General features: G+C 38.2%; 1 long non-coding RNA gene across 14 annotated transcripts in view; it reads left to right on the forward strand.

The window, feature by feature from the left end:
- Nucleotides 1-738: 738 nt before the first annotated feature.
- LOC101703710 (uncharacterized) overlaps nt 739-19,987 on the forward strand; it is a 119,599-nt gene continuing 100,350 nt past the window's right edge. For 9 of the 14 annotated variants that reach the window (XR_015442207.1, XR_015442206.1, XR_015442197.1 and 6 more), the window contains exons 1-4: nt 739-1,235; nt 2,944-3,130; nt 5,040-5,102; nt 15,149-19,930. This is a non-coding gene — a long non-coding RNA (uncharacterized LOC101703710). Of the gene's footprint in view, nt 1,236-1,427; nt 1,584-2,943; nt 3,131-3,757; nt 4,560-5,039; nt 5,103-15,148; nt 19,931-19,987 lie in introns of all 14 variants that reach the window. The other 5 variants (XR_015442200.1, XR_015442204.1, XR_015442196.1 and 2 more) reach the window with 5 other exon arrangements.

The following is a 19,987-nucleotide window of genomic DNA, read 5'->3' on the forward strand; positions in this document are numbered from 1 at the left end:
GGCTCCCAACTATGATCTTCAGCTAGAAAGAAAAGTTTGAATTATGCTTATATGCTTTACTCACAAAGGAAAATAAGATTTTAATAAGTGAGATGTTTCATTTAAAAGTTAAAGTTGGAAGGCTGGGGATTTAGCTCAGTGCTTCTGCCGCCTGCCTCACAAGTGCAAGGTCCTGAGTTCGATCCCCGGTACCAACAAAAAAGGTTAAAGTTGGAGTTAATGAGTTGAGCTCGGTGATGTGGGGAAGTGTTCACATGAGCTATTTATTCCTTGATTTGCTGGAGAATCGATATGGAAATCGTGTTGTACCTCATCACTGAGATGGAAAGATTGGAATTAATTTTCGCAGAAAAAAAGTTGGCATAAAATTATTGCCAATGGTGGGGATGCAAGTGTTTGGAACATCAGTGTTGAAGAATAAAAGGAGTATAAAAGAAGAGGACCTAAAACAGTCATGTATTTATACGCACTCATGTGCCCATGCACACCTATGGCTACACACTCACACCCCACATGCACACACATTCATACAATGCACTCACACACACATATAGCTCACACATGTAGAAGACTTACTCTTTCACAAACACAATGATTTGTTTTATTTTATTTTTCACTTATCTTTTTAAAGAAAAGAGCTGTACAAAAGAGTAGCTACTCTTCCTGTTGAAGATTTCTAAGTATAAAACCTCCCTAGATGGTGGAAGGGCCACAAGGAAAGTCAGCCTGTGTACCGGAAAGTCTCAGCAGAGGGTAGGCTCTGGAAAGAGCTATTTAACCTGACGTATGTCACCAAGTGACTCAGCCTCTCCTGAGTTCTGACTAGGCTGCAAAGACAGATGTCTGGGGCTCTTTGGGTTCATGGATTATTGACAAGTAACCCTCTTCCCCATTTCCTTGGGGTGCTGAGTCCTGTGTTGAGCTAGCACTTTGGCCAAAGGAAGTTTGCAAGAGACTGGTATTTCATCAGCTCCTCGAGCAGAATGACTCACCTGTTACTAAATGGACACTCACAAAGCCAGGAAAGCTCCAGGAAGTCTGGGATCTGCAGTTCAAGGCCACCACATCACCGGCCCCCCGTGGGAGTGAGTGGGACCCAGGAGATGGGTCTGAAGGAGGAAGAAGGGCAGCTGGAAGAGACAGAGCCCCTTTCCAACAGGGCCAGAGGGAGGTCACCTTGGAGACCCCTGGATGGTACCATTTGCCTTCTCACTTTTGAAATGTGGAGCTCCAAGGTACATGTCTGGGGTGTCTGAAAGTGTGGGCGGGCGGGTAAACATTTAGAGAGTGAACAGGCCAAGAGGCCAGAATTCTAATTCCTTGAGCTTGGAGACAGCTTTGTGTTTGCTCTGTGACATTTGCTTTCCTCTCTCTCTCTCTCTCTGTGTGTGTGTGTGTGTGTGTGTGTGTGTGTGTGTGTTTTACAGGAGAATCCCAGGGTAGGAGAGAAAAAGTGATCCGTGCTGCATGAGTTGCTTCCTGGTCTTCAGGTGCTGAAGAATGTGTGGACATTTCCTAGTTTAATAGGATTTTCTTTTTTCTAATTGCAATAATTCTGTGGGAATTCCTCGGCAAATTCTGAAGTAAGTTGTAGAAGCAAGAAAGTGAGATATTTCTTTCTCCCTTTTTCCCCTCGAAGAGATAAAATGTGCCATATTTAGAGCTAGTTTTGAAAGCACTTTCTCACTTTGTCTAAAGAATGGAGAGTGAGGAAAATTCAGTTTCAGACGCACTGGATCTTTGAATGTGGGTGAGAAGAGAAGGAAAGCCTAGGCTTATTTTAATTGAGTAGGGTAATGTGAGAAATCTAGAGATTTTTGGGTTATACAGGGCCCAGAGGTTCCTTTATTCCGAGATTTCTCTTATTGCTGCTGCAGAATCTGAGTTCCCAAGCTTCTGAGTCAGGTGCCCCTGCTTGGGGTGAGGCGAGGTCATGGAAGAGGCCACGTCGCAGGGGCGGTGGAGGAGGGGAAGCCAAGTGCGTCTCTGGGCCCGGGGGCCCATGGGAGTCCCTGGAGGAGCTGAGTGTGGGGGTGCGGGGCAGGGAGGTGGTCAGAAATATCATGCAGGGAGTTGTTCCCTAAAATACAGTGCACAGCAGACCTGAAGGATCTCTCAGCAGATGATGCTACTTAGACCTTACAAGTGACCTAAAATTCAGTAAATACACAAACACGAAGAAAGGTTAACTTGAGCTAATTATGCAACGAGCCCACACTGAAGAAAGTCAGAACTTAAGCTCAACCAATCAGGAGAAGCCAACAAACTTTTAGTCCTTCAGATCAAATAAAGCAACTGTATAACTGTGGCCGATCAAGTGACTTCTGTGCTTTACTTCCGCATCCGACCCCTCAGCTTCCCCTCTGCGCTCCCTCGTGGAGCGCCTGAGCCTTTTCTGGTATCGAGCTGCTCTGCTCAAGAATGTTATTTGCTTGAATAAACTCTTACCAATTTTATTATGCCTCAGTTTACCTTTATCTAACACAGTCAATGCCTCAGGTCGCCTTTATTTAACATAGTCAACCTCCAAATCAGTAGAGTCGGTGGACATATTCTTCCAAGGTCATTTCAGGACAAGATTCCCATTTTACCTTCAGTTAGAACCAGGAAAATGTGTTATTTTCCTCATGAGCTAAGGTGGGTGCTTAACTTGGTGTCTGCCATGGTATCATCATTACTTACAAGGCTACCTCAATCCACCATACTCATTGAGAAAGACAATGCTCACGATGGGTGGCTGGTTTTCCCACTCTTTCCCAGAGCTCTAGGGTATGCATGGAGGAAGAGGAAGGAGGCTGAATCTTCATCTTTCTTTTGCCAAAGCTGCTACATTTCAGGTGGTCCATACTAGGGTTCCCTGTAAGATCTCCTCTGGGAAAAAGAAGTTCTGTGGAATAACACAGTATTTGAAAATCACTCACATGATCTTTTCTCGTTTTACAGATGAGAAAACTGAGACCTGTGTAGGTCAATTGACTGACCCAAGATTCCACAGTTTGTGGCTCACATTGAATTGCAGCTCCAGTCTTTTGACCAACAGGGAACTGGTGGTGATTTTAAAGGAGAAATAAGATATGGAGAAGAAGACTCCATGGGTTGGATGAGCCTAGCTATCATTCTATTTTAAAATGTAAATGCTTACATGGCAGCAATCCCCCATGCCTGGCTTTAGCTGTGATTTAATAATGGCATAGTAACATGTGGATTGGATGAGATTAATCAGTTCCTTTTTTCTTTAAAGACTTGTTTTGCTAGCTGGCTTCTTACATAACAACGAAACCTAACTCAAACTTCTGGTTTTAAATAATTCATTTGATGACTCAGATTTAACCAGGTTGTGAGCCTCTTTACAATTTTCAAAACACTCCTTCAGGAACAAAAATAACTGTTTTGTTGACTTTAAAAATTTAGAGGAATACATGCTTTCATCCATTTCTTTTTTTCCCTCTTTAAGTTGGAAAACACCCTCATTTGATCATCCTCCAATCAACTATAATATTTTATATCATAGTTGTATAATAACTGTAGCATTCATCTACAGCCCCTCCCCCAATTCAGTCATTATTTAGATGTGAGTAATAATGCCCAGCAGCATTAACAAACCAGGGAAAAATTTAAATTTTAAGTATAGGAAAATTTAAAGCTTGGAATTAATGTTATTTCCAGTTTCTCTAGTGCCACTTCTCAATATTTTCTCTAAAGCATTCTGAGGGCTTGAGCTAGCTACTGTCTTCTAATATTGTCCTATGTGTTACAGTCACAAAAATGAGCAAGATGTGCTTCCTGCCATAGCAAGTATATCCTAGAAGCATATAAAAAAGTATGTTGGGAACCAGAAGGAGGAGCAAATAAATCAGACTGGGCAGGTGGGGCATCATAAGGCTTTTAACTGAAATGAATGCTTACAGAGGAATTTTTAGGAGCTGAGGGGGAAGGAACTGAAAAAATGCAGGACGAAAAAGATCAGTGAGTTTGAAGTTTGGAGCTGCTTTCCAGGACATCTGCAAAGAGGAGAGTTTGCTTATGTGGGTGGGGTCAGAATTGCAGAGGGCTTTGCAGGTTAAGACTTGGAGGTAGGGAAATAGAGTGAAGGATTTTAAGTGTAGGTGGCAGAGAAGCCAGGAGTGTGCATTGATAGAAGACGAAGTTAAAGATATGGCAAGGAAAGCAAAGCTCTGCGGTTGCTATGGGATAGGGTGGAAGTCTGGCGTAGTCAGAATCTGAAGTTGAGGAGGTCAGGGGTATTAAACACTCAGTGCCAGTGTCTAAGATCAATCATCTATCTTAAGACATGGGTATCATTCACAGTGTTTTCAAGGATGGAGGTACAGAAGAAAATAGCTATGAGATATCCAAATCCTCAGCAGATATCAGGGAAAGTTAGAAGTTTGATAGAAGAGACAGATAAAGTAGAGATGGGAAGTTCCAACACTGGGGCTTTTATTTCATGGTGGGAGGGCTGAGCTTTGGAGGAGAATAGGAGGGAAACGGAAGTCTTCCTCCCATAAGTCTTGTGCACTTGTAGGAGGTACGAGAAACTGAGTTGGCTTCTCTTCAGGGTGAGTTATGCAGAGTTTAAAGGAAAAGAGTATGAATTTTTAATCTAAATTATTCCGAAATGATTAGGTACGTGCTTGCTCAGAAATGATTACTAAAAATTGCATAAAGAGCTATGACTGTTCTATGGAGTAACTGATCCTAATTACTCAATATTTTTTACATTTTCCCTGGGCTATAGGGATATGAGTTGCTATTTATTGCTATTTACAGCAATTGTTCACATGTTAGTGTCTCAAATATAAGCATTTAGAGTTCATTTCCCATCAATTTGCCTTTGAGTGAACTGTAGTTTTGCATTTGTGATTTCATGAATATTTGCTCATTTTACCAGAATTTAATGAGCACTACTGAGTGTTAGATTCTGGAAGAAGAAAAGGGAGCGTGTTAGAAACAGTCTCTCTTTTCATAGAGTTTATGCCTGGGTAGGCGTGGTGTCTCATTTTAAAAATCTTACCTTAAACTTATCTCTTTCCTTTAAGAACCAAAAATGAGCAACTCTTTCTAGCAACACTGTAATCTTCCAAGATGCATTTATGGAAAATGTAAGTATATCAATATCTGAGTGCCATCATTAATCCTTAACCATTACCAGCTATTGCTTTATCCAACTTCCTTACCTTTAATTCTTGAATTATCTGAATATATTAGATATTTTATAACCATAGTACCTATTCCTTAAGAAATATTGCATTCAAAATCCTGAGTTATTTCGGTTAGTTGTTGGGTTTTTTCCTCTCATTTATTTCCTAGCTTTCTGATACAACTAATAGTTTGCTTTACTCATTTTCCTGTTTTCTTTTTTTGAGTTTTATTTTCTTTACAATAGTCAATTTAGAAAATATCTGTGTGGGTTTTTAATATCTTTATGATACTTGGCAGACACAAAGAATTTTTCCTTTTTATAAAAGGGAGATAATTTTCTCAATTCCCAGCAGATGGCAAGATAATTGGCTATTTATCTTATTGATAATTTGCATTAATTACTTTCATAGCAAGGAACAGTCTGAGTTACAATGATAAAAATTCAGTTTATACTCCAAATTACTTCTATAAAATGTTCTATATTTTCTCTAATAAATTATTTTTAAAAACAAAGCATGATAAAATCAACAAATCTTAAAAATGAAACTAAAAATGGGTTTTTGATCACAGGTATAGTAAAACTCAGTAATAGTTACAAAATCTGTCAATTCCCATATGGTTAGACATATGTGCAAAGCTGAAGGAATATTTGTCATTAGAAAATTAATTCTTAATCTTAAAAGACCTCGATTTTTTTCCTTGAGAAGACTATTTCTGGTTATTCCTTTCACATACTGTGAAATAATAACATATATTCTCCACTTGGACAAATTTCCCTGAACTCATTTGAAAGCCTTGTTTATCTCACAGTATCTGCAGTCACTTTTTTCCTAGCTTGTTTAACAATTTGTGGGGGTGAATTTTCCTTGTTAGTCACCTGTGACTGAATATTGACTTTTCTTATCAGGACTCTGGGCAAGTTATTGAATATTAATTGCATTTCCTGAACCTTATAGAAGAATAACTTATTAAGATCTTTGTACACATTGCAGTCTTGAGTGGGGAGAAGCTCAACGCACAGGACTTAATTCATGATCAACATTTGATTTTTTAATTAGTGGTGGCTATACATGTATTCATGTATTATTGCATGTCATAAACACTTGATAATGACTATTAATAAAAAAGAGCAGTTTGTAAAATCTTTGCATTATTGGAAATTTAGCGTTTACACATTCAGATGAGAAAAAAAAAGGAGACCAAGGGAGCTTATGATTTCCTGCCAAGGTCGTCTGTGTATCAGCTGGGGAGGACTTGGAGTTTGTGTCAGTTCTTTCATAGAGAAACTTCGTAATACAAAAGTAAATTTCATGAATAGTGTCTTTTGAACCTCATTTTATTTTTTCTAGTATTAGAATATTGTCTAGAAATTATATATTGAATAAAGCCCATAATTAGATGCCACGTTTCTATTTGCCTTTGTCTATAAAGAAATGGGTCTGCTTAACATCTTTCTTCAATTTGTCGTGGTGACAGTCTGTCCTTTCTTCGGTTATTTTATCTCTTTCTCAATATCAAGTTTTAAAGATCTTTATGCAGATATTGCTATGTATGCAACTGAAATCTAATCATAGAGTTGTTCATGTATTCAAAATAACCGCAGAAATTCTCCAGTTTCAGCTTACGGCCCAAAGTGGGGACTATTATGAGTCCCTCAAGAATATGGAATTGGGAAAAATGAGCAAGACCTCCCAGCAAACGGCAAAAACTGAATTAAAGGAGAGAAGTAGACACTGACAAATGTACTGATTTGAGGAAAAACAACACTAGGCCAGTGGTGTCTTAATTCTTGGTCAATTACATCTACCAATATATTGAAAGAGAGAATATGTCCATCAGACGAGTGGTTGAGAAGCCAGAAAAACATACAGAGAGGAAAGGTGGAGAAAGAGATCCTTGTGTTGTTCAATGGAGACTTGTCTGAAGATGATGCTTTGTACCAGGGCACTCTATTTCAAGAGCAGGCATATTATTGCTGTTATTATTATTGTTGTTCTCTAGTACAGAGATGGCGAACCTTTTAGAACTTTCAGTGATAACAAACAGCCCTCTATGATATGCACACCATAGGTTCACTACCCCTGCTCTAGAATGTACTGTTTTCTAGGTCATGTTTTAATGTAGTATACATTAATCCTTATAAAAATCTAAAGATGTAGACACTAATACTAACCCTATTTATAGATAAGGATATTCAAGTTGAAGGAGATTAAGGTGCTTGTCTAGAATTTTATAGCTAGTAAATGTCAATGTTGGTATTTGAACTTAATCTTGAGAATTTGTACATAGAACCACAATTATGAAAATTCATATGGCCCAAAGAGAATTCTCTCCTAAGCTTTGCAAAGAAGAATTAGAGGCTCCAGAGTTTGTGACTAGCCCAGTAGTATGTGTCAGAATTAAGACAACTCAGGTCTCCTGAATCTTAGTTTGTTATATTTCCAGAATACTTGGATGCTTTCTTCTCCTTGGAGAACTCAATAAAGATGAAAGCAGTAAAATTAGATTGTGAGAAGAGTTAGGACAACGGCAAACTGTACTCATAGGAAGAGAGCAACTTCATAGCTCCCTGGAAAGAAGGGAAAAATTGGTCTTCACTTTCTTGAAGGTGGATTGTCCAAATAAATTGTTTGGAACTCTGCACAGGAGATTTGTCTATTCTTCCATATTTATTTATTTTTTGAATCACGTTTTTATACCAGTATAGACTCATTTATTTTACACTTTGGGTTTTAATCCAATTTATTTTCTTACACCAAGTTCCTGCTTTGCCTGCTTGGAGCTTGTTCGGTTGCTTCCTGCATTCTTTTGACATACCCATCATTGTGTGTGTGTGTGTGTGTGTGTGTGTGTGTGTGTGTGTGTGTGTATCACTTCGTATTCTAGCAGTACAAGATGCTTCAGGCTTTCCAGCTTCAATTCTAGAATCGGCCACATCTCCAAGGACCCTGTCTTTTCTTTTTGGGGAATGATATTAGAAACTAAGATCCGGGCATCATGTGACTCTTACTTTAACTAGTAGCTAATGATTAGGAGTCAAGACTATGGCTGCCCGTGGAGAGCAGGTGTCGAGTAGAAAAGATCCAAAGGGAACTTCCAGGGTGTCTGATCTGTTTCTTGACTTTAGCCCTTGTTGCCTGGGTTTCTTTAATTTATGAAAATGCATATATGTTTATGATATGTGCAGTTTTCTATTTTCATGCTATATTTCAATAAAATTTTTAGCAGATAAAGGAAAAACAAGTCAAAAAACTAATACTTCAGATTTACTGAGTATCAGGTAAACAAAGTCTGTCCAGCTCTATAGAAGCACCCTCAGGTAGCCACTTAGTTTTCTTCATTTACAAAGTAGGGATGAGGTCATCATCTGCTAAAGGTGGCTGTTGTGAACTCTACATGAGGCTTTAACCATGCACCCCCACGCATAGGTGCTTGTATACGTATGCGTGTTTGTGTGTATGCAGTCAGTCCTTATTATCTACAGAGTTCATTCTTATGAATCTGCTTACTTGCTAATATTTACTTGAAACCCTAAAGTCAATGCTTATGCCACTTTTGAGGTCACTGTGGACATGTTCTGGGCGGCATGACAGCCTGGTGCCTGTGTTCCCAGTGAGCTTAGCCAAGGTGACACTCTGGCTTCTGGTTTCAGCTCTCCTGCTGTAAACAAACATCTCCTTCTCAATGGAGTTAAGGCCATGTTTCCCGCATTTTGGTGCTTTGTTTCATTTGTGATTTAACTATTTAAAATGGCCTCACGTGCAGTGCTGAATCTGTGTATACTGTCCCTAAGAATGAGAAGTCTATAATGTGTCTCAGAGAGGAAAACATTGTTTAGACATGAGTTGAGTTTGGATCAGACACGAGTGGTGCTGGCTTTTAATGTCAATGAATTGACTTTATTTGTCAAATAAGAAACATACACATATAAAAAATTATGGACTTTTTTCATGAAAATGTCAGCTAGGTGCTTTTAGGAACCTAACCTGGGAATTCTTTTAGGAGCATTGCTTTAGTATTCACTAATTTACTGTTTGTGATAACTTCATGGGACTTCAATACAAATAATGAGAATAAATTGTGCATGAGTGAATTTTTATATGTATATATAGATATCTATGCGTGCCTATCTAGACTTGGATATATAAAGATATGAGAACAATGCCCATCAATATGATAATGCTGTAAATAATGATAACCTAGGGCTATCTAGGTTTCTGACTAGAAGTTTTCTTCAACCCAGAATCATGCCTGGGTAAGTTGATTTTTGTTTTTGGCCCTACCATTACTTCTGCATAGTATGTAAAGAGTAACAATAAACAAAGCAAATCCTTACTCTTGTGGCATTTACATTGTAGTATAAGCTCAAAGGCCTTAATTTGTTACTTCATGCATAGCATCTAGCTTTAGTACCTAATACTTAGTAGACACTCAATATTTTTGAATTGTCTAGAGGTCTTACAGAAAAAAGTGGAAGCATGATGAAGGAAGAGAAAAGTTCAAAGTTAAATTACTGTATTTGACTCAGATAGACAAGTATGCAAATGAGCCCTGGGTACAGGATTTTTGTAATCACCTGCCCTTGTCCTGAAATGTAATATTATATGAATAAGGTGTGTTTGGAAAGCTTTGTATAAACAACAACAAGCTTACCTGATATAGAAAATGAACACACGTTCTATTTTGCAAGTCAGTTAGTGTGATATTCCTATTTTTCACTCAGGTTAAGGAAGCAAATCTGTTCTGATGTGATGCCAATTGAATACATGATCTGATTGTTTCAGTTATCTTGTGCCAAAAATAGTGAGATGGGCTCTTCTGGGTTAATTATGGAATACTGAATCTATTTGGGGTCAGTGTGCCCGAGGGACAGATCCTACGAAAGCTTTCTAGACAATTTGAATCAGGTTGCTGGGCTTTGAAAAGCGTTCTGCACTGAGTATAGAAAACCAAAGAACTCAGAAAACATACATGCTCTGGACTCTAAAAAATGCAACAATCAAGCAAATACAAGCAGTTCTCAAGGCAAAGCAGGCATGACTAATGTGAGCATAGATTTAATGGAAGGAAGCAGCAGCTAAGGGACATTAGCCTGTTCATTTGTAACACAAGACAAAGACCTGCCCAGTTTATACCAATAAGATAAACATGATTTGTGGGAGTTTTATGGGTAAGATCACTTGTTGGAATTTAGGTGAGGCCCAGAATGATCCACTGGTTTTCATTCCCATAAATAAGCCTTTGCTAGAATTGTGCCCAAATCATTCAGTCCTGAGGTCCTCTGGGCAGTCATATGTGGGCCATCAGGCTGTCACAGCAGGATGTCTGCTTTCTAGGGGAATGCTCTGGAGAAGAGAGCAGGGGTGAAATCCCCCTTAAATTAGGTCTCCTCAGATTAAAACTCAGTGCTAAAACTACGTTTCATCCCTAAAATACAAGAACTGAGTGAAAGAAATATGATATTGCACAATAGGAATCACTTTCGCTGCCAGAATAATAAAAAGGAGCATGGCCACATCATATACTGTTAATGTTGTTTCCTCCCTGAGGTTCTGAACTGCTCGCTTTTGTGAGGAAAAGTACTGAGATAGGGCTAAGGAAACAGCAAGGAGGCAGATATGCGGTGGAGGCTGTGAAGTGTGTCGCTCAGCTCTCCCTGCAGGAAATTCAAGCTGGGAGGTTGGCAGGAGGCTTCCAGCTGCTGTGTCTTCCAATTCAGTGGGTCATTCATGCCCGGGCTGCACTTCCCCTGGACTGTGCCCATCCAGTGGCTGAGGGTGGCCAGGATGCCAGTACCAGGCCATTCTTGCTGAAGAAGATGTGCTCTAGTTGATCTTGAATGCAATGGGAAACCCAGCTGTGTCATTTTCTGCAATGCCATACACTGCTGAAGTAAAAAACAGATGCATGGAAAAGAAGATACCAGTGTCTGAAGTTGGAATTGTTCTTCTGGGCTCTGGTGGCCATCTTTTTAACACTGGCTATTTCCAAAGAAAAGTAATTTTTCTAAGTTTTCCATTGGAAAACTCCATTTATCTAGAAGACCCAGTGAAGCATCTTCAGTACACACAGGAGCACATCATTCCCTGGTTAATTCAGAGGTTGGTACCGGGCATGGTCATCTAAAAAGGAAAGTACATTGCTCAAGTCAAAGTTTGTAAAGAAGGGCCGGAGATTTAGCTCAGTGGTTCTGGTGCCTGCCTCACAAGCACAAGGTCTTGAGTTTGATCCCTGGTACCAAAACAAAGTTTGCAAAGAAGACAGATGCCTATAAATGGAGTATTCTAATGTATCTTATATATTTTCAGGAGCATGGTAAATGTGTGTGTGTGTGTGTGTGTGTATTATATATATATATTCCCCCAAAACATTATCCACCAAAATAGAATATTAGATTAAAATTTTCAATTAGAAATTATTTACAGAAAAATAATATAAATATCTACTATTTCTAATATCTCCTATTGATATCCTTCCTGAACTACACTAGAACACTGGACTTAATGAAGAGGAAAATGGGCCACATGAAAGATAGGCACAGGAAGAACAGCTACTAGGAATGCAGAGTAAATTCAGTAGGCTAATTGTTCACATTAAATAAGAATAATTATCTGACAACTATTGGTAGCACCATAAAAATACCTTTTTCCCCCTTTCTGCATTCATTGCTGCTAGTATTGGGAAGAGAGTTCTAATGTTTTCTGCTTTTAATCTCTTTGCCAACCATCAGCAGCTGGTGAAAAAAGAAAAAAGAAAGAGAAAACAGGATCACTTAGGTTTGGCCTTCATGTTATTCTGTCTCCTAATTGCACCAAGTGCAGACAGATGGATGACCAGCTGCAGCCAACAGGACCGGGGTCTCGAGGGACCTGCACACAAAGCAGTGGGCACTGTGTCTCTCTGCACCCCAGCATGGGTGTCTCCAGCCAGCTCCACTCACACTCACCAGTGAGACTCCGGATGTTGAACCTCAAACCAGGAATGTTCATGTGCCCTGTTCTCTGCAAGCAGCCAGGAGTCATTGCGCCATTGTTTGCTTCTCTGTGTGCCATTCAGCAGCCACTCTGTCAAGAGGTGGCTCAGCTACAGGAGAGGGGAAGGGCGCTTCAATGGCTGTCTTGACTCCCAAGGGAGGTATGATGGGAAAAGACTTGGCCAGTGTGACATCCTTCCTTCTAGGAGGCCACCTTCAGACCACCTTCAGAAATAGGAGCCAGAAGAGGTAACTTTTTCCCCACAACTCACGACAATGTAGTAGTCCCATTTTAGAAATTAACTGAATGCAGAACTGTCTTTAGTGCATATTCCAGAAGTTCTCAAAGTGTAGTCCCTGGACCAGTACCATCAGTGTAACCCATGAGCCTGTTCGAAAAGCACGTTCTCCACTGTACTCCATGAATAGGAGATCTTGGCCATGGCCCATATGTCAAAGTTTAAAGCAAGCTCTAGAGCTCATTCTGATGCATGTTGAGGTTTACAAACTACTATTTTATGCCCTTTGCTCATTTCTATAAAAATATTGATATTTTCACATTCACATTATTACATTTTATATTTTCAAATTTATATTTGCAAAATATTTCATCCTACACTTGAGAGCACTCAGAGAAGATGGAGTAGGGAGTCTGAAACTCCTTGGCCTATGACTAGTGAGCCCAGAAAGAGAACACAGGTCTTCTAGTCTAAGAGCTTTTATATGCACTGCATGGAAATGCAGAAATAATGTTTGCTCTGTCTAGACATTATGGGAGAGGATGATATCAGGGACTCCTGGTGCTGGTCACCCGTCCGAGCAGAGAAGCACCTCCTTACCTTGGTAAATCCACTGTTGACAGCAACCCCAATCTTCGAAACCTGAATTATCTGAAGCCAAAGCCTAGAGCTGCATGAAATCCACCACAGTCATGCACAAGCAGGCATCTCCCCGCGCAGCTCTTGCCCCTTCCAAATCTAGGAGGCCAGATCCCAGTGGAATTTTATTTCTGCTGCAAAACTCAGGGGAAAATGAGTATGTATATACTTAGTTAAGCAACTAAAATGTTAAGCAAAATCTAGTTAAGAATAGCCTGATTTGTTCAAATGAGAATTGGTCATTGTGAGGAAGTATAAGTTTAAATACTTAACTAAATGTTCTTGGATTTACTTGATACTGTAGATCTCCCTCAGAATTCAAGAAGGCCTTCAGCACTTGTTGTTTAGAGTGCAGCACTTCTAACCTTGAAAAGCAGTACTCATGCACAATCACTCCTCCTGAGTGAGAGTTATCTCCGAAGAAATTCCCTTAGTTTGGTCATGGCGGTAATGGCACCACTTCTGGATAAAAGTGGCTGCTAAGGAGAGGAGGAGAGGTCAGGTCTAAGGGCTATGACTGTAACTCCTTTCATGGCTGTCATTGTTGAAGAACTTGGGTTTGATAACTTTCTTTCTTTCCCAGTCCTGGAAAGTCTTGCATAGGTTATCCTAGTTAGTAGATTTTGCAATCATTTATAAGGGGTCTTTGAGTAATGTTGACCCCATATGCAAAGCTAGACAAACCTCATTTCAACCTAGTACTCTCATAAGCCGGCATTTATAAATTATAGTTATATTTGATTTTCATGTAATAATTGTACATATTTATGGAATATACTGTAATGCTTTGACACATGTGTACATTATTTACTAATCAAATCAGAGTAATTAGAATATTTATTGCCTTATATATTCAGTATGATAAAATACTGTGAATGTTTAAATTAAGAATAAAAAATTATAGTAAAAGACACATTGCCAGTAATCCCCCTCAAAATACTTCCCTTCAATTTGAACACAGTTATCCCATCATTCTTGCCACTTTCTGGAGCAGTTCGGGAAGTCCGCTTTCATGAGAGTCTTCAGTTGTGTTACTGTGCCACCTTGATGCCCTAACAGCATTCAAAATGTTTACTACAATTTCTGTCAAGGTGGTGTCCTCAAGGTGGTACCTTATTGACCAAACCTCACACTGTGCAACTTCTGGCTCTTCATCAAAGTCAAAATGAGATGAAAAGTAAATGTTTTGAATCAATTCAGTACTAGTATGATATAAGTTTTTAACTTAAACGTTCACTGTAAGATTTTATCATACCTAGTATTCATCATTTTCTGGTGGTGTGAACATTCAAAATCTCTATTCTGAAATGTTCAATACACTTTTATAATCATAGTCACCCAATTGTGCAACTGAACAGTATGTGCTCCTCTCGTTTCACTCTGACTTGTGTACATGGACCAAGCTTTTCCTATTGCTCCTTCTCCCCTATCCTTCCCAGCCTCTGACCACCACTCTTTTGCTCTCTACTTCTAAGAGGTCAGTTTCTTTAGACTCCACATATGAGAAATATCATGTAGTATTTGTTTTTCTGTGGCTGGTTTATTTCACCTGGTATGCTCCATGTTGTTGGAAATGACAAGACTTCATTCTTTTTTTAATGGCTGAATAGTAATCCATTGCGTGCATGTGTACAGTGTTTTCTTTATCCACACATCCAGTGATGAACATGTAGGTTGATTCTCTTTCTTGGCTATTGTGGATAGTGCTGCAATAAACAGGAAGTGCAGATGTCTCTTCGACAAACTGATTTCATTTCCTTTGCATATATCTCAGTGGTAGGATAGCTAGATCATGTGACAGTGCTATTTTAAATTTTTTTATGGATCCACTAGATTCTATATTTTTACTTCTGTTTAGTTCAGTTCTCTGCCTTAAAATAAAACTTGTCCACATGCTACGTAAGTATTGGAAATATAAAAATACAGTAATAAGATAGTAAGTAACTATTATGTGTATAAAAATTTAATGTTATGATTTGGATCCCACAAAGACCCATGTTCTAAAGGCTTGGTTACCAGCTTGTGACACTAACGGGAGGTAGTGGGACTTTTCAGAGCTGTGGGGTAATGGAAACAAGGGAGATAACTGGGGAAGAGGCCTTGAAAGGGATTGTGAGATTGTGTCTCCTCCTCTGTCTTTCTTTTTACGTCCCAGTCTCCATGAGGTGAGCAGGCCTCCTCCACCGAGTGCTCCTGCTATGCTGTACTCTGCTGCCACAGGCGAAGCAAAAGGACCAAGTATGCATGGACTGAAACTAGGAGTTAAGATGAGTCTTCCCTCCTGTTAAATCGATTATCTCAGGTATTATCACAGTGACTAAAAGCTGACTGACACAGGACATTGATAAGGAGAATCTATGTTATCTTCGATATTATAATACTATGCACAGATGTAACATAATTTTATCTTGACACTCGAAGTCTAAGTCAATGACTCAATTCCATATTTTAAATTGACACAATGCTATAGCTAACTCATTTCTTTTTTTTTCTCCATTAAGTTTATTGGTACGTTTTAGGTATAAAATAAATTACATACATCATTGGGATCTTGTACCATTATATGAGTATCTTGGTTCTTATTTTTTTCCCTTTCCCCTGCCCTCCCTTCACCCCCTCCACCCTTTCCTATTTGCAAAGACTTTGTTTCCATTTTTTTCCTTTTCTCATATTTTTTCTTTTCCCTTCTTTCCTTTCCCCTACCCCTCCCACTTCCCCTGCTCCTTTAGACCTTTTCTTCCTATTACACAATATCAGTTACACATTTTTAAAATTACAATATCAAGATCTAGGAGACATTACCACAGATTTTACAGAGTTTAAAGGATATAGAAAGCATATTACAAAAATCTGTTTTGAAACAAATTTGACAACTTCTAAGAAGTGCCTTGGAAGACAAATTAATGAAACTAACTCTGGAGGAAATATAAAATTTGAATAGCACCTATTAAAGAAAGTATATTACTAGCTTTAAAACCTACCTATATGACAACAACAGGCTTGTATACATTTTAACTGATAAATTATATCAAACATTTAAAGCAGAAAAAAGAAGGAACACTTGTCCCCTCATTTGAGGAAATCAACATTGTGCTAGTCCTAAAACTGGATAAAGATAATAGAAGAAAAAAGTATGAACATAGATAGAAATTTGTTTAGCAAAACAGACTATTAGAAGTCAGATCTGGCAGGATGTAGAAAGTGGTTTTGTTATAGGGATGGCAGTGTTGGTTCAGCATTGGAAGATCCACCCCCAGAAGTCATCATTTGAACAGAGGAAAGGAAAAAGCCACATGATCCTGTCACTAGTTGGAGAAAAAGTATTGGACTAAATTCTACAGCTGTTCATGGCAAAAGCTATCAGGAGCCTAGAAGTAGAACAGAACTTTCTCAACAGATTAAAGGCATGTACTCCATACTTCCAGCAAAAATGCCTTATATGAATGGAGAAGATAAAATGCTTTCTCCCTAAGGTGACGAACAATGGCAGATATGCCTACTCTTCATCTGTCCATTAAACTTTGAAACATAGGCCTAAACCAAAATAGTCTGGCAATAGAATGACACAATTAGGATAGGATTGGCAAGGTAGAAGCAAAGTCTTTATATGTAGATGAAATGATCATCTACAGAGAAAATACTAAGAAATCTCCAGGAGCCCCTAGAACTTGTACTTGAATTTAGCAGGATTAGAAAACACAAGGTATATATAAAAATTCAGGTCTGTGTATACTTGCTATAAATGAAGAATTGGATATTGAAATTTGAAAGTTATGTAAGAGTACAAAGGACCTAGAAAAGCAAAAAGAAAATAAAGTGTTGGAAGACATTTAGTACCTAATTTTAAGACTTCCTCTAAAGCTAAAATAATCAAGGCAGTGTTGATGTAAGGAAAGACATAAAGATCATTGGAATAAAACAGAGAATCTAGAAATAGAACCACACATATATGGTCCACTGAGGTTTGAAAGATTATTTAACATTAACATTTTATAGAGTATGAACTCAATTCAAGAGCTGAGGAAAAGATAGTGTTTTCAGCAAATGGCACTAGAATACCTGGTATCTGAATATAAAAAAATTAACCTCAACCCTTTATTTCCATATATAATAATAACTTGAAAGGATCTATGAATCTAAATATGAAAGATTAAAACTATAAACTTTAAGAAGAAATTATAAGGGAAAATGTTTATGAATTTAGGGTAGACAAGTACTTCCTAGGATACAAAAAACATGATGTATAAAAGAAAAAATTTGATAAATGAGATTGCATCAAAATTTAGAACTTTAAATGACATTGTTAAAATGAAAAGTAGTCCTTAAACACACCATATTTCCAATGCATATAACCTATGAGCAGAATATATAAAGAACTCTTACAGCTCATTAATAGACAACCCAATTAAAAAGTAGACACAAGAAGATGATGAATAGCCAGTACAACAAAAGGAAAGGTGTGAAACACTAGAATCAGAAAAATGCTAATCAGTACGGTAACAAGATTGAATTATACACTCATTAGGGAGATGAAGTCAAAAGTTTTAAAAGCCTTGTCATGACTTTTTCTTTTTGTTGGATTCTCCCCCTTTGCATTCAATTCCTCACACCCAATGGATTCGTTCTGCTGGGCTTCCTGAGGTTGTGATCTTCATTGTCTTTTCCTAGGATATTGTCTAAAATTTTTTGGAGTGTGGGTTTGGTATTCATCAAGTTCCTAAAATGCTCTTTGTCATGAAAGTATCTTATTTCTCTATCAATTTTGAAAGATAGTTTTGCAGGGTACATCAATCAGGGTTGGAGGCTGTTTTCCTTTAGGGCTTGAAATACATCACTCTAAGCTCTTCTTATCTTGATGGCTTGTGTTGAGAAGTCTGCTGTGATTCTGATGAGCTTTCCTTTGTATGTGATTTGTTTCTTTCACTGATTGTGGAATTTTGTTCTTCTGTTGGGTTTCTGGAATCCTAACAATGATATGCCTATGTGTGGATTTTTTTTCATCAAGGCTAGTTGAAGTCCTATATACCTCATTTATCTGTATGTCAGGTTCTTTTCCCCTGCTTGGGAAGTTTTCTGCCATCACTTCTGTGAACAGTTTTTTTATGTCATTTGCACTCTCTCCTCTTTCTTCATTGACTCCAATCAGTCTTATGTTATTCTTCTTTGCATCGTGTAGCAGCTGCTGGATTGCTTTCTCATGGTCCCTTACAATTTTAAAGCAATTTTTCTTTTCCTGGTCACTAATTGCAATCTCATCTTCTATATTTGAAATTCTGTCCTCATATTGGCTCATTCTGCTGCTTAGACTTTCAATGGAGTTTTTAATGTCCTGGAAATCTATTTGCATCTGTTTTATGGATTCCATTTGTTTCCTATGTTGGGATTCCATCATGTTCCTCAGCTCCTCTATTTTTTTTATCTGTGTCCTCTCTAGATTTATTAATCATGTCTTGCACTATGGGCACAATCTTTGCTCTTATCTGAGAAATTATTTCTGGTTTTATTTTTTCCAGATCCTCTTTTGTTGCCAGTTCATGGAGCCCAGGTGGTTGCGCATCAGATTTTTCCATCTTGTTTCCCTTTGGAGTTGCTGTAGGTGATCTGGAAGTCTGTTTTTGAGGCTTGTTTATGTGTCTTCTCATTTCCCCAGGGGATAAGGGTGTGTGCTGCTGGTGCCCGTGCTGCTCACCTCCTCTGCCCTAGGAGTGGTGGAATGGCAGCGGGAAGCCTCCTCCTGGGCGCTGGGATTGGCTCACCTCCTCTGCCCTGGGAATGGTGGAATGGTTAACTCATTTCTAATACTTTGAAATATTTGATTTGAGATGTTTGGCATGAAAAGCCCATTAAATAAATGTCAAATTCCATTTTAACATAAACCATACACTAAAGGGTTTGATGCTCTTAATTTTTCCTTGATTAACTCTGTGTTTTCCCAGGCTCGAAATATGACTCTCTATGGAAGATTCAAGTTACTTAGGGCTGGGACCCTTGTGTGTGACCATGGTGGGTTTCCTGTTGAACTTGTGATGCTACAGCCTTTAAAACTTACAAAGGGTAGTTCTCTTCAGTTCTGTAGGCCCCATATCTGGCTTTGAGTTGTGTATGTACTCCGTAATTGTTCTCTTTATTCACAGAAATTTGCAGACCTCTTCTTGATTGATCACTTCATAGAACGTCATACTTTTTGACTTGTAAGATTTGTAAATATATTTTCTGTTGATTTTTAAAGACTGTCATATTATCTCAAAACAACTGATAGAATCTCACTATATTTAAAATTACATTTTCTATTAAAAGGTATGGGTCTTTTTTTGAATGTGATTCTGCATGTTTTCATAGTCTTAAGATGTTACAGCTTTGATGAATATTAAAAATGATATCCAGTTAAATTTTGAATACCTCACTCAGCTTTTTCTGACTTGCTGTCAAGTTTATGAAAATGTTCTAAAAACAAATAAGCAAGTGTTCATGCACAATTGAAAAATTTCATATTCACGTGTCTCCATTTCACCCACCCCGAACTATAACTTTTGTTGGTATAGACAGAGATGTATTGAAACTCCTTTTACCAATTTGAAGATTATTTTGGAGATGTAAACCAATATTTTTAAGAAATCAAGGTAAGAAAAGCAAAATTTCTAAATCTACAATGGATTATATTAAAAGGGATAGATTTCAATATTTCTTGGTGGGAATCTTCTACAAGCTATAGTGCTTAAAGAGAAAATTCTGGCTTCTATATCCAACTAGATTTTCTTTCAGGATTCATTCAACAAACATTTCTTGGACTCCTTTTATGTGTCAAGCATGATTTCAGGTGATTTGAGATATGTGAGTGAACCAAATAAGAAAATACAGATTCTGTGACCATTAAGTGTGAGATGTCAGCTTGACCAGATTAAGACATGCCTAGAAGAATAACAAAGCACAGTTCTGGGTATGTCTGTGGGGATATCTCAGAGATTAGCAGATTGGCTAGCAAACAAAGTAGGGG

This window comes from Heterocephalus glaber, unplaced genomic scaffold (assembly GCF_053883595.1).
Source record: "Heterocephalus glaber isolate CG9 unplaced genomic scaffold, H.glaber_assembly_v1.0 deba00001538, whole genome shotgun sequence".
NCBI lineage: Eukaryota > Metazoa > Chordata > Mammalia > Rodentia > Bathyergidae > Heterocephalus > Heterocephalus glaber.